This window comes from Alosa pseudoharengus, unplaced genomic scaffold, assembly GCF_046254945.1.
Source record: "Alosa pseudoharengus isolate Yale_2024_CS ecotype anadromous, Long Island Sound unplaced genomic scaffold, YU_APseudo_1.1 YU_APseudo_1.1_scf_8, whole genome shotgun sequence".
In the NCBI taxonomy this organism is placed as follows: domain Eukaryota; kingdom Metazoa; phylum Chordata; class Actinopteri; order Clupeiformes; family Clupeidae; genus Alosa; species Alosa pseudoharengus.
In genome coordinates this window covers 30561934-30573065 of record NW_027468870.1, presented here as the reverse complement: position 1 = coordinate 30573065, position 11132 = coordinate 30561934, and the positions used below count along the sequence as shown (strand labels likewise).

At 47.5% G+C, this 11132-nt stretch overlaps 1 protein-coding gene across 1 annotated transcript in view; it reads right to left on the bottom strand.

Moving 5' to 3' along the window:
• The window catches only part of pcdh1a (protocadherin 1a), a 110268-nt gene that overhangs the window by 43268 nt on the left and 55868 nt on the right, over window positions 1–11132 (bottom strand). The gene's annotated exons all lie outside the window — the stretch shown is intronic.

Here is an 11132-nt window from a genome sequence, read left to right as displayed (position 1 = left end):
TCGAGCTAGGGAGGAGAACTGCGGGAAATGCTTCCCATGCCTCCCCGCATGGCAACAGTCGCTCAGCACATAGACAAGATACAAAACACACACCATTAGTTCAGTTTTAATGCATGATCTCCGAGGGAGGTGCGGGATTATCATACATTACCACTTACTGAAATACCATCTAATAATAGAGCCTGCCACGGCAGCTTCCGTGTTATTCAAATACAAGGATCCACGTAAGTGCAAGACATAATATTGTATTAGTGACAAGGATCGTTGATGTTAAAGATAGACAGGAGGATAGGAGAAGATGATGCATGTGAATAATGCTGGCTGGTTTAGAGTTGCAGTTTGCAGGTTGCAGTGTGCTGTTTTTTGCAAGTATGGCTGCAATGTTCATCATGGTCCACACACACACACACACACACACACACACACACACACACACACACACACACACACACACACACACACACAAACACACACACACACACACACACACACACACACACACACACACAAATCCAATTACTCAATAATCCAATTTTTTAGTGGTATAAAAAAGGTCCTGTGTATATGCAGGAATACTCTATCATATCTGTATTGGCTGTGGATTAAGAACACAATGCTGGCAGAGACAGGAGTCAGTCGTTGGCCTGTGACCCATCTCCCCCACCCCCCCGTCCAAACACAAACACACTCTCTCTCTCTCTCTCTCTCTCTACCTCCTTCCCCCCTCCCCTCCATTGAGGCATCAGGATGTGGCTCTTGTTGCTGGAGTGGACGCTGATGTAGCACTCCAGAATGCATCGCAGGCAGAATTGGACAAACTCATTTATTGGCTCCAGGTCCACCACAACCAGCACAAGTGTAATGAATGGCAGAGAGCCTCAGCCGCTTCCCCGCTAAAAGCTCTCTCTCTCTCTGCCCCTGAACACCCCCACCCTTCCCTCACTCTCACTCCTTCACTGCCTTCCTTCTGTCCCTCTCTCCTTCTCTTCTCTTGTCTCTCCCCATCTGCCTTACTCAATATTTTCCTCTCTTTCTCTCTCTCTCTTGCTCTCCCTCCCATCATCCTCTCCCTTCCCTCTCTCTCTGTACATCTCCCTTACTCTCTCTCTCAACCCTCCTCTGCTTCTCTCTCCTTTCCCCATCTTGCCCCCCTCCTCTTTCTCTCTCTCTCTCTCTCCTCTCTCTCTCCACATCTCCCTTACTCTCTCTCTCTCTCAACCCTCCTCTCCCTCTCTCTCTCTCGTCTCCCCATCTTGCCCCTCTCCCCTCTCTCTCTAACAGTTCACTGACTCACATGGTGCGCAGGCTTGGTGGGAGGGAGACAGGTGACCTGAGGGGGCCTGGGGTCCAGGCTCGGCTGGGGACAGCGCCGCTGCGTCGTCTACCCTTGGGGGAGATAATTAACCTGAATTCCTCAGTGTGTGCCCAACTGAATAATGGATAATGAGATGAAATCAGTAAGCACTGTCAGCCACCCTAAACAAGGGCATCTGCTAGGGAAAACGCAACAACACCTCACAACGCATGCAGATTGGCGACCTTGACATTAGGAGCTTTCCATTGTCCGTATTAATAACTAGTAATTGCTCTTCTGTTATTGCTTTCCTGCTTCTGTAGTGTTACTTTGTTGATATTGCTACTATGGCATAGTAATCCACAATAAGGTTACAGGATGTTTAGTAATTTGCTACACCTCTATCCAAGGTGACAGACAATTGTACAGATATCCATTCCAATGTGCCGGTATGTTTTCTCCCGGGGAATGAGACCCACGGCCTTGTTGAGTTACAGACATGCCAGGCGTGCCGGTAGTTGTCCGACAGTAGTGCTTTTTACATCAAACAAGCGAGTACCACACTTAACAGACCGGGCGAAGACGAGGTCATTTTAAACCAAACATGCCTATCAGTGTCCCCAACAAGGAGACAGGCGAGCAAATTACCACCCCCCCCCCGCCACCCCACTCATTTAAAAAAGCCCTATCTGCTCATCACCTTCTTTCACACTATTTATCCAATTCTCTTGCTTGTTTTAAAGCGCTTTAATTGGATTTCATCATCCAGACAAGTGCTTTTCGGACAGATAATTATCACGGCTGCTCTGTCCAGTGCACTCACGTCCTCTCCTCTTTGCCCTTTTTGCTGTTTGAACACGCTTTAAATACAGAGATAAGAGCACCAGAGCGGCCATGGAAGTAATCACGTCCAAACGGGCTGCCGCTCACTCACTCGTCCACCCGCCCGCCCCGGCGCCTCTTCGCCGAGAGATGAAAGGGGTCAGAAATACGAAGGTCCTGTTCTTTCATTCTACATTTCTCATGTTGCTTTTTTTCCCCTTTTCCCATCATTCATTCCCTCTTTCTTTTTTTTTTCAAATCCTTCCTCTGATAAGGGATTCCACAGCCTCTGTAAATATTGGATTTGGATAAAATTTCACTGGCCATCGCGAGCAGACACACCAGAGAGATTTTCTCCTCCTCCCCTCACCCCAGGATCAATGTTGGAGCAAATATCCTCCATACAGACTGTCATACGAGCACCCTACACAAACCAATATCTCGTTACATGTTAAAGGGATGTAATTCCGGGGAGGATTAGGCCATGGAGAATTTCTCTACAATTAAGAAGCAATATCTCCATGCCATAGAAGGGGTGAAAGGCCCATGTATTGTCTAGACCCATTCAGGGGAATTCTTTTCATCTATCCTCGAATACATTTGGCTTAGCACCCTTGCCTATGATTGTAATACGCGCCGACACTTCAGAACAATTCGCCCTGTCAGGGTTCCCTCTCTTCTCCGCTCCCCTCTATCCATTTTCATGGACTTACGCAATTAAGCCGAACTCTTTTTTTAGTGCCAACATGAAACAGCGCAGAACATCTTTCAGCAGTAACCCAGGAGCCAGAAGGGTTCAATATTCATGGAATATTCTAATATCTTCCGTCCCCAGTAGGCTGAGCAGTCAGTGCAAAATAATGATCATTTCTCCTGTCAACCAACACAAGCAGGACTGGGAAAAGGAATTATGCAATATAATACTTCAGATGAGGGCTTTTTAAAGATATTTTCTCGCTTCTTTTTGTTTTCTTTTTTGGGGGCTTCTGAATAAGTGGATTATTATCCCAAGAGGTGTCCATGGAAATAAATGTTCCAGCCAAGTCGGGTAGTTGTGAATCTTTTGGCTCTAAAAAAGAAAGGCACCCACACAAAAAACATTCCGCCCCCATGAATCGGTGGCTATGGTTATTAAGATGTGGGTCAAACTCCTCAGATGCAATTAGTGTTTTGTTAACACACATCACAGCTTTGCGCCATTCTTTTCTACCCCCCCTCCCCCCTATCCTATTCCATCTCTGAGAGAAGGGGGCTTCTTGGTTTGACTGTTAAGGCAGTGATTTTTTTGGGGGGGGTGTGGGGTGTATGGGGGCTCGTCGGTGGAGTCTGCACTGAGTGCGGCCCTTTTCAAGTCAGCTGAGGCAGCAGCGGCGTAGACCAAAGACTCAGAAACCAAAGCCCCCTTCTTGGATGCGCTAGGATGTGAAAGAACTCTTTGTGCGAAGTCTGATTAATTATTTATTGGTCGCCTAGTTGTTACTAAGGGTATTTCTTCTTCCAGGGCTGACACTCCAGAGTGTACACACACACACACACACAAACACGCACACACACACACACAAGGAGTGAAAACTCGCTGCCTAATCAGCCAGACAATAAAGTCTGAGGAATCGACTGTGGTGAGACACGAAACGTCACTTCCAGGATGGCTTGATGCAACTTTCCATGCATCAACTTATGTCATGGACTAAAGTTGTTATATGTCTCGTCTCATGGTCTCTCATTGGTTTCCCGATACTTCGGGTGTGCATGGGATTGTTTGAACCCCTTGATGGCTCACTAATGAAATATAGAATATGTTTCGGTATGGGTCGATTACCCAAGCAATTGCCCTACAGTTACCTTTGGTGAGGTGCAATATAAAAAATCTGGCATGTCATTTCTGCCTTTTTTCATGATTTAATGTGAAGGGCTCTCAGCACCTCATGATTGCTCGAGCAGATGCGATTAGAGATGTAACCGTGCACCCGTCTGCACGGCAGACCTCGGAGGTGTCGGCCTGGGTGATGGTATACCCTCCTAATGGAGCCTAATGGATCGCACCATGGCCCTTGCTGGTGCTCTAATGGGTGTGATGTGTCTGCGGAGGCCGCTGCTTCTACAGGGCCCTCTCCTCCTCACGCAAGGGGCTCTGCACTGGAGAGAGACTAGCCTGCAGTCAGGAATCAGTCTTGCTCAGTCTCTCTCTCTCTATCTCTCTCACACACACTCCTGATGCAGAGGAAAGATGATGCTACATCCAGCCCAATATACCCCCCACCCCTTTCACCCTCGCTCACCCTCAAACACACCCAAGGGGTTTCTGGAGCTTCTCCACAAGTGCATCCTCCATTGGAGTAGTTTATCAGAGTCTGAGCACTGCAGTTTTCCTTACATAGAGAGAGGGAGAGAGAGAGAGAGGGGAAGAGAGTGAGAGAAAGATACAGAGAGAGAGAGAGATTTGCATGAATTGAGACAGTAATTGGAACATTTATGTTTTTTTATGTCATGTTTTTTTTCTTCTTTTTTTGAGTGACACTCTAAATCAAATTACCACTGTCTAGGACTGTTTGGGAGTCATGTTTGAGAAATTAAAATAAATCAGTGGCAGGCCGCACGGCCGTCTAGTGGGGATTATACGCTTATTTCCGGAATTTTCCTGACTTATTTTCCTTCAAAAAATGGTGACACTCTGAAGTCTCATTGGTTCCCTCGCCATAACAACACCCCTGGCTCTAATGAATGTCGCCCACAGAGCACGTCGCAGTTAACATTCCAGGGCCGTGATGGCACAGACGCGTCACGTAAAGCTGACCTCTCATTAGGCTGGGAGAAAGAGGCCTCTATCTTCTATCCTCCGCATCTCGAAGCAGTCGCTGGGCTAAACAGAAAAGCCAACAGAGCCTGACAGTGAGAAGAGCCGCCGAGAGAGAACAGAGGAAAAGCACGAGAGATAGCGAGAGAGAGCGAGTGAGAGCGAGAGAGAGCGAGAGAGACGGTGAAAGGAATCGAGATGGGAGAGGAACGAAAATGATAGCGAAGAGAGACCAAGGGAACGAGACCAACTGGAAAGGGTTTTTGTTTTTGAAGACGGTCGTAGGTCGGACGGTCAGATGGCGTGGGGGGTGAGGGGGCTGAGAAGCACACGGACAATAAATAGTAGGAGGAAAGAGAGGCGAACGAGAGGAAAGAGAGAAGGAGAGAGAGAGAGGGAGAGACCCAGAGGCACCCAGGAGTTAAAGCAGACGGAGAGAGAAAAAATACCGTGGCACATTATTGAGGGACGCTTTGGCGCTAAGCTGCTTATTGATAAAAGCACTAATCTGCCTAGCAGAAGGTAAGGAGGCCGGGATGTGTGGCGATAAAATATCTGAGCTCAAGGCCATGCCAGGCGGTAGCTGAGCCTCCTCGCAGCTTTACCTAAAGGAGCTTCTCGTTTTTTTATTTTATTTTTCGTTTTTTTTTTTTTTGGCTCAGTTTTTAACATAAAAGTGTGGCTGTGACCACGGGCGGTGAGCTGAATGAGTTCCTGCCCACAGAGAAGCCGAGGAAGGGAACAGGGCGAATGAAAGGGCCCGGCTTTCATCATCGGCGGGGCCACGGAGAATATCACTGTTTGAGTCGGACCTTCATCTCCGATTATTCCTCGGCCGCGTCGGCGAGCGCGGAGGTAATTTGATTAAGCGTGATATGTGGCCCATGTGGCAGGTGAAAAATAGACAGAAACATTCTGAGAAGTCAGACCCCCTCGAGCCATTTGAAGAATTATGTTTTGATGGGCTGGCGTTACAAAAAACAGAGAGAGAGACAGAGGAAGAGAGAGACAGAGAGAGAGACAGAGAAAGAGAGAGACAGAGAGGGAGAGAAAGGCTGTCAACTCTAGATAATTATCATCATCATTATCACCATTGTAATTCTTATCACCATGGTAATCATCATTATCATCATCATTATTCACACATTGCTATGCAGTAATGCTGTGTTGCCATGACAACGTCTGATGGTAGACGCCGCGAGTGTACAGTTGGCGATGGTGGAAGGACTGGCCCTTCCCCTGAAGCAGCTCTCCCGGGCTCTGGCAGAAATCCCTCTTAACAGGTAATCAGTGGGATGTTAGATCCAAATCTTCACACATACACTCTCTCTCTCTCTCACACACTCTCTCACACACACATACACACACACACACACACACATACACAACACATACACACAACACATATACACCACATATATACACCGCACACACACAGAGCACCTGACAGGGAAAGGAGAAAAGGGGATTGACTGAACGTTTTCCCCCCCACTTCACCTAAACTTCCAGGATGGGCTCATCAGTCCACGGATACTAATCCATACCAGTCAATTCCAGCTGTATCAATTCCAATGTGCTTGTCAAGATAATGAAACTAAAATGGATGGAGAGAGATACGCTCACCCTGTCTCCTTAGGGGCCCTCCTCCTATATGGCCGTGAGGCTGAGATAGCATCCTGTGACAAGAGAATGTAGAATTCTGACAAGTCCACAGGTGGACATCTTCTCTCTATGTGTGTCTGTGTGTGTGTCTGTGTGTGTGTTTCTCTCTGTGTGTCTGTGTGTGTGTGTGTGTGTGTGTGTGTGTGTGTGTGTGTGTGTGTGTGTGTGTGCGCGCGTGTCTGCGTGTGTCTGCGCGCATGCACACAAGAGAGAGCATATAGGAGAGGAGAGGAGAGGAGGGAGGGAAAGAGGTGTGTGTGTGTGACATCTTCTCTCTATGTGTGTCTGTGTGTGTGTGTGTGTTTGTGGTGTGTAGGTGTGTCAGAGAGATACAGTATGTGTGTTTGAGTGTTTCTGTATGCGTGTGTGTATCTCTGTGTGTACATGATGTGTTACCGTGCATCATTCTCTATATATCTTTCATACACTTTTAATGGCTCTATGACACAATGAGAAAAAAACCTGTGCCGAGAAGCACCACTCTGAGCAGGAAGAATATTTACGACCCACACAAAATATGTCAAATGTTGCCATAAAATGCACACTTTGCCTAAATCATCGTGTAATTATTCTTGCCTGGAGTGAACCTAGCCATTTTGCAAAGCCGGTGTCATTTCAAGACTTCATGCCTCATCACTACCCACTGATTACAGGCAATTCAAAGGAGACCGTATACACAGAGCATCACCAATTAATGTCATTTTTCTCTCGTGTCGTCTCCCTTGCCCTTACCATGTTGACAAGATCAAACCAGCGGGGGAGCGTCGGTACCTTAAGGTGGGTTGAGATTTCTCATTACCAGGCTAATTTTGATAAGACTAGGAAATCATGAGAGGTGTATTATATTGTATTTGTTTATAATTGCTTGCTTTCCTTCAGGGTGTCATTTTGTGTATGTGTGTGTGTGTGTGTGTGTGTGTGTGTGTGTGTGTGTGTGTGTGTGTGTGTGTGTGAGAGAGAGAGAGTGGTGGAAAGTGGGGTCTCGATCTCTGAAATTTGTGCCAATAATGCAGAGGCTTGGCTGGCACGTGTGAACCTCACAGCACACCTGGCTATGAGAGGCCCTCCACTGAGATGAGCCAGAGCTGCTGGCGCTGTACTTTAATGAGCCAGAGTGTGAAAATATTATGCAGTGTATAACTGTGTGTGTGCGTGTGTGTGTGTGTGTGTGTGTGTGTGTGTGTGTGTGTGTGTGTGTGTGTGTGTGTCTCTGTGTGTGTGTGTGTGTGTGTGTGTGTGTGTGTGTGTGTGTGTGTGTGTGTGTGTGTGTGTGTGTGTGCACATGATGGTGGGAAAGGGAGGGAACCAGGAGGGTGGCAGAAGTGTTGTCGCGAGCAGCCTGTTGGCGCTGGAACGACTGGAAGAGAGCAAAGGTTCCTGGGGATAGCAGATGTTCAAAGGTTCCCGAGCGTGACGGATACATTCTAACGATTTGGGAGGAACTCTTTTCCTCTTCCTGTCCCTGCGATGTTCATTTTGTGTCTTCGTTTCAAGAGGGGTTTTTGCAAATGAGCGAGAAAGAGGGGTACTGTGACAAAACAAGAGTGAGGAAAAGAGCGAAAGAAAGAGACCAAGCGAGAGAGAGGCAGAGAGAAAGGAATAGAGAGAAGTAGTATATTGAAGGGGGTAGCAAAGGTACTATACATAAAATTGTACAGCTTCAGCCTTCTCTTTCTCTCTCTCTCTCTCTCTCTCTATTTCTGTGTGTGCACAACTGAGTGACTCGCACTGGCATTGGAGTTGACACGCAGGAGAGCATAATCTACTCAGGAGCGCGGGAGAGGAGGGAAGACAAAGCGAGGCCGCACCACAGAAACGCATCGGCGCTGACAACAAATGTGTTCCGATCGCATGCTGTCTACTCACTACAAAAAAGAGAGAGAGAGAGAGAGAGAGAGAAAGAGAGAGAAAATGAGAAACAAGTGATGAACATCATGGCAGAGAGATGGAACAAAACACGCTAAGGTACACAAATGCATACACTCTCAGGGACACAACAAGTACACACACATGCACACAAAAAGATTAGGGAAGGGCTTCAATGGTTGTTCTCCAATTCTAAGGCTTCATTATATGCTGGTGACTTTCTTTGTCTTTCATTTCTTTCTGAACTCTTCCTATCCTCTCCTTCACCCATGTGCCCTCTAAGTGGGTGATATTTAGAAAAACTTCTTGAGCCTGCTGTGTGTGTGTGTGTGTGTGTGTGTGTGTGTGTGTGTGTGTGTGTGTGTGTGTGCGCGCACGAACACTGATCACTCTGTGTAAAGCAGGTTAAGCCATCGGGCCCCTCTCATTAAGCCAGAGGCCTAAAATCCCCTCTCACACACTTTCTCCGAAATCTACGGCCTGGGAGAGAGATGAAGAGGAGGTCCACAGAGCCCTTGGGGTGGTGGGTGGTGGTGGGGTGGGGTAGGGTGGGGAGGTGCTGGAATGTGAGGCTATGTGTGGAGGGCTATACAGTGGCGAAGGCGAAAGCGGTGGGGACAAGCCTCTGCTATCTCTGACTAATAAGGCATTTTAATTGTGCGGATTTAATTTAAGTACAGATTTACGGCTTCACAGGCCCTCATCACGCCCACTTAAAAATATCTGGGAAGGTCTCCGCTTCTGATCTCCTTCTGTGTGCTAATGTCTGCCTTGGACTGTGATGCAAGGTTTTCTTTTCTCTTTTTTCTTCCTCTATAAGGAGGTGGGACGCATCATTAAAATGCGATGTGAGCGAAGGTGTTAGATCTTTGCCACCATTGGGCTAATTATCAACACTGGCCACAAGGAGAGGGATAGAGAGCCGGTGCGGTGCGGTGCGCTACCCTCGGAACTCTGTCACATTATCCGAGACATTTGGAATGCAGAGCAAAGGGGCGTGTTGGGAAAACCCTTTCTTTTGGCTCGCTGATATGTACACTCAAACAAACGACGACACACTAACTCTCTCCCTCTCTCTCTCTATCTCTCTGTCTCTCTCTCACACACACACACACACACACACACACACACACACACACACAAGGTCACAAAGAGGGCTCTCTCTGGAACCAATCCATGGTGCTCTAAATTGAGCACTCACAGTTTATGTAACCTTTGTTGCAACTGTGACTGATACACAAGTCCTCTTTAATACGATTCTGAAGAGCCGGGACTGAAAAAAAGGGCAAACGGAAGAGAAGAAAAGCAGTGTGGCCTGCCAGGCCTATGAAGCTAGGATGACAAGGCACTGGCAAAGCAGGCCACTAGATTTGCATGGACAGGGAGCTGGAAGGGAAACTGCCGGTCTGCAGTTGACTGGACACTACTTCGTTCACCTGCACGCCACGCTCGCTTGAACACAATGAGTCATTGTTGCCCGTATAACAATCACTCTAGTGTGCTGCATTCACATCTGTCATTTGGCTTGGCAAAAGACTTCATTATTTATTTTGGTCAATCTGTTCCGCCTGATGTGGGGAGGGATACCCCCCCCCCCGCACAAGTTAACATCTGCCACGACGTGTCACACGAGTTAACATCTGCCTGTGTTTTTACAGCGGCTGTCAGGCTGACGCCAGTCAGACGCTGACGGCTAGGCAGAGGTAGCTCGGCGCAGTCACAGGTGCACAGTCACCTGATGACACACTAGCACTGTAATGGGGGAAGAAGAGAGGGAGTGTGTGTGTGAAAGAGAGAGAGTGGGGGGGGAAGGAAAATGAGCATAATATGCATAAACTCATAAGCCCGATGAGCTGAGGACATTTGACAAACATGCAAAAAAGAACATGCACAAGTAAACACGTTGTCACCCTAGCACACACACACACACACACACACACACACACACTCAAAAAACACCAAACACACTGCATGTCTCCAGTCTATTGTCACTTTCATGCCATATGCTGTCCATCACCGAGACAGAGCTACTGTGGGTGAGGGTTCTCTCCACTGAGTGAGTCCAGAGGGCTTGCAGTCGCCCCAACTGTCATCCAACATCTGTTGAAATGACCAAACTGCTGACTGGTAGCTGACTGCCTCCGAGCTGATGGCGTCTGCATGCCGTCTCGGCATCACTAAACCAACAATTAATTTCACTCCAATTTAGGGGATGAACATGACACAGAATGTTGCGCACATGTACATGCGCGCCCACGCACACACACACACACACACACACACACACACACACACACACACACACACACCACACACACACACACACACACACACACACACACACACACACACACACACACACACACACACACACATAATTGTTTTCTCTAATACAGAGCAATAAACATATACACACATATGAGACCCATATGCAAATGCACACTCGCAAAGAAAAGAAAAGAGGCAGAAGCGATTACTTTATCTCCATAGCCAGTACTGACTATCCACTTGAGGCGGTCCTTAAATGCAGAGTAATGTGCACGACTCCAGATCATGTCACAAAGCCTGCGGTCAGAGCCTCTTCATAAGAACAAAGGGCCTCTCTCACAGCTACGGGCCATCATTCAGCTCGTTTATAATCCTTATTAATTCAAAAGCAGTTGTTGAGGGGGGAAAAAGTGGGATGGAACCTGT